The following is a 4,246-nucleotide window of genomic DNA, read 5'->3' on the forward strand; positions in this document are numbered from 1 at the left end:
CAGAAGAAAAATCAAAATTAAGGGACTATTCTATTGCTACTACTCTCATGAGCCTTTGTTTTATTTTGACTCCTTAAAGCTTTTCTTAAAGTATAACTATTATCCCAAAACTTATAAGATTAACATATATACATATATTTTAAACTTGTTGTCATGATATTAATGGTCATATAGAGTACTAACTAATTCTAGAAAAGAGGCTTCATCTAGCTTCCTGTACATGATTTCGGGTTTGAGTCTCTATCAGTTTTCTACAGTGAATCATGACCATGCCTAACAGTGACCTTTGAAGTCTCTCTCAAAAAGGAGGATGGGGCTCCACAACAACGATTCCACATAGACTATGATAATGCCACTAAGCTGACAAACACCACCCAAAGATTGGCTTTGAACTACAAACTGCTCAGGACCATCTCAAGGTGGCTAACTGAGATGATCCAGCCTCACAGACTACTCTAGCCAGGACTTGAGACAAGCCCTGCACTTTCCCATTACACAGAGACTGGACAACAAATGATACAAGTCCTCTTCCAGGACTTGACAATTAACCCAAAATTTGTCTTTTTAGGATCCCCTAAAGATGCCATCACCTCCAGACAGCAGGAAGTAAACTTAAAAACACAATGCCCACATTCCCAAGAGGTGGGGGTAGGTGGTTTTTGGTTGTTCAATGGGTTATGGATATTTATCATTGTTTAGGGTGGTTGGTTACAAGTTGTATTGGTAATGGTCAGGAAAAAAAAGCTGAACAAAGGTGATTAGATCAGGGTTCTTGTTTTGAAAAAAAAGAGGATCTAGATATGATAGGATAAAGGATAGATTATTGAATCTACTCTGAAAAAAAGGGGCTATAGATAAGATAGGATAAAAGGGTAGATTATTGAATGTCTACTTTTTTTTTTTTTTGGTTTTTCAAGACAGGGTTTCTCTGTGTAGCTTTGCGCCTTTCCTGGAACTCACTTGGTAGCCCAGGCTGGCCTTGAACTCACAGAGATCCACCTGGCTCTGCCTCCCGAGTGCTGGGATTAAAGGTGTGCGCCACCACCACCCGGCAAATGTCTACTTTTAAAAAGCAACTACTTTAAATTTTTTTTTTAAAGTTAAGTCCCATTTTATTTTTCCAAGGTGTTTTTTCTTCTGTCTTTATGAAGCCATCTATTTACATGGGCTTTGGTGGAGGTCGTGGTGCAGCACCAGCAGGTCTAAATCGTGGTGGGGGTGTCCGGTCCTTGCGGGCTTCACAGGATCGATTCCTGACTACCTTGCTATGAATAGCACAGCTCACGCAGTAATGCAGCTTGACATAGAGCTTGGGAAGCACATAGGCGTCGAAGACACTAGCTTCGGATATGTCCCTGACAACAGCGGCCTCGACGATGTTCCGAATGACGAACTTCTTAATGGTCTTGTCTCTGGGCACGCACCGGGCGCAGTTCGTGCTGCGGATCGGCTGCACATGGCCGCAGCCCTTTTGGTCTGACCGTTGTCTCTTCTTCTTTTGGTCATCTTGGAGCCAAGACCCGAAAGAGCTAAATATTTTACATTGATGTGGATCTTTGCATATTGATACGAAGTTGAGATTATTTTTGCTAGACTATACTGTACAAACATTTCTATCTTGTTCAGGTATTGTACCTACACATCTCACTTAACAATGTAATGCAAATTGCTGGTCCTTTAAAGTTACTGTTACAAACTATTTAGGATAATAAAGAAATGCAGGTTAGGAATTAGTCACCTATTTACAATCAAACTTGTAGTCATATTAGGTTGTTTTCAAGGTCAAACAGAGATATATTTTAGATAAACAGGTCATCTTCAAACACTTCAGAGATCTACAGAGTATGACATTTTAAGATGTTTTAATAACATAGGTTCTTCTTCTTTTTTTTAAAATGACAATGAGACATGTCTGCTCCTGGCAGCACCAATCTACTTCAGAGAAGGTGATGGGCATTAAAGAAACTCCACATGGAGTTTACTTTCTTTGTGGCAAAAGTCAGCCACTGGGCAAGAAAGTGCCCTTGCCTCGAATGCTGACAATTGCTGTCCAAATGGACAAGCAGGACACAAAAGAAAGCGACTGCCGAACTTTGCCAAGACAAGGAGGGACAGTCCTTCAAAAATCCTACTTCACAGAAAAGTCTGTCAGATATTCTAGGTCTGTAGGCTGAAGGTGGATGCCCCAATGTTGCAGAGGAACTTTGGGTGACTGTCCAGGCAGCCAGCTGTTTCTGTCATTTCTCACATTGTTTGGAAGTTGCTTGCTTGCATTTCCTGTTTACTCAAGTAATACTATTTCCTTCTTGGGTCTCTGAGTGAATTGAAGACTTGATAGTTATAGTTATAACTTTTCTTGTCCAGATTCAGAAAAGAAACTCATTAAAGAGGTGTGAAGTGCATAAGGTTGAGAGACACCAAAAGATAGTTTTGGATAGTAATACAAATTAGGATAGAAAGTGAATTAGGTACAAGACTTTGGACTCACCAAGATATGATAGATAATGGAGTATTTTCTCTGAATTTACCAAATGCAATTGGACTAGACATTGTTGATGTATTTATTGCCTGTATATATTGTATATAGTTATTGTACTTATTGTATATAGTTTTTCTTATATTAGTTATAACCTTTTTTTATTTTAAACAAAAAAGGGGAAATGTGATGATATTTTGTTTGTGATCTAACAAAGCTTGCCTGATGATCAGAGTGTGGAGCTAAGCTACTAGTTAGCAATAGAGGCCAGGCAGTGGTGGCACAGACCTTTAATCCTAGCACTTGAGAGGCAGAAGCAGACATCTCTGTGAGTTCAAGGCCACTCTGGGCTACACAAGATTGATCCAGTCTAAAAGAGAAACAGAGCCAGGCAGCAGTGGTGCACGCCTTTAATCCCAGCACTGGGGAGGCAGAGCCAGGTGGATCTCTGTGAGTTTGAGGCCAACCTGGTCTACAGAGTGAGATCCAGGACAGGCACCAAAACTACACAGAGAAAACCTATCTTGAAAATAAATAAATAAATAAATAAATAAATAAATAAATAAATAAATAAATAAAATTAGATTAAATAAAAGAGAAACAGAGCCAGGCGCTGGTGGCACACACCTTTGATCCCAGCACTAGGGAGGTTGAGACAGGAAGTGATATGGCTGGGTGGAGGAAAGGAATATGAGGCAGGAGGAGACAGGAGCTATCCCTTTTGGCTGAGGAGTTGGTGAGGTGAGAGGTGACTGTGGCTTGTTCCTTTGTCTCTGATCTTTCAGCATGTACCCCAATATCTAGCTCTGAGTTTTTATTAAGGCCAATTAGGATCATGCTACAGGTTGCACAGAGGGTCTGGGAAGGTTTGCGGAACCAGTGGGACAGTAAACAAAAGTCTCCAGTCCCAGAACTGGAAGCCGAGAGGACAGGGAAACAGCAGTCCTCTCACAGGAGTGGATCAGAACCTGGGCTAGGCGAGCGGTCAGTTTTCCTGGCCTCCACATGGTTTTCTTGGCAAGAATGGACAGAGCCACTGGGGGACATTAAAAGACCTCTTATCAGAGGAGCCTAGGGAGATTTCTAGGCCGAAAATGGCAGGTGATGACCAGCATAGTGGCTACGGCTGGAAGGGTGGCATCTTAGCTCTGGTGCCTCCTGTGACGTGAATGGAAATTCAAGGATGCTGAGTGATGTAGCTCTGGTGCCTCCTATGACGTGAAGGGAAGTAGAAGGATGCTGGTGAGAAACTCCAGGGAGGGGCTGCCTGGGATCCTGGGCTGAGGAGGCCAGGTAGCAAAGGCTAGCCATGCTTGAATATTAAGTGGGTCTGGCTGCCTAGAAGACCTCCCACTGGCTGAGTCAGTGTCCTGTGTTGGTTCAGGAGGGAGTCCATGCCCTCAGTCAACTAGGAGTGATTAGGACCCAGGCAGAGCCGCCTAGACACAGAACCTTTGGACAGTTTGCCTGTGGGCAGAGGGAGGAAAGAGGTGGCCTGGGATAGTCCAGGAGAACATGCTGGGGAAACAGGATCCCCCCCTTTGACTAGAGGCCAGGAAGGTCAGCCCAGGGAGCCTTAGGGAACAGAGCTGCCCTGGTGCCCAATTCCAGAGCTGAAGGAATTATGAGAAGTGAGGTCATAGCAGGAGTCTCGCTAACTTAACACACAGGGAACAATACCAAGGGTGTCTGTTCCCATCCATCACCAGACTTGATCTTACTTGTATTATTAGAGAAACAGGAGTTGGGGTGAAGCACACCACCCCCCCC

General features: G+C 43.2%; 1 pseudogene; it reads right to left on the reverse strand.

The window, feature by feature from the left end:
* Positions 1 to 1,092: 1,092 nt before the first annotated feature.
* On the reverse strand, positions 1,093 to 1,506 carry LOC128097607 (40S ribosomal protein S26-like; annotated as a pseudogene).
* Between the last annotated feature and the right edge of the window lie 2,740 nt (positions 1,507 to 4,246).

Source organism: Peromyscus californicus, unplaced genomic scaffold (genome assembly GCF_007827085.1).
Source record: "Peromyscus californicus insignis strain IS unplaced genomic scaffold, ASM782708v3 Scaffold_5__1_contigs__length_169319896, whole genome shotgun sequence".
Classification (NCBI taxonomy): Eukaryota; Metazoa; Chordata; class Mammalia; order Rodentia; family Cricetidae; genus Peromyscus; species Peromyscus californicus.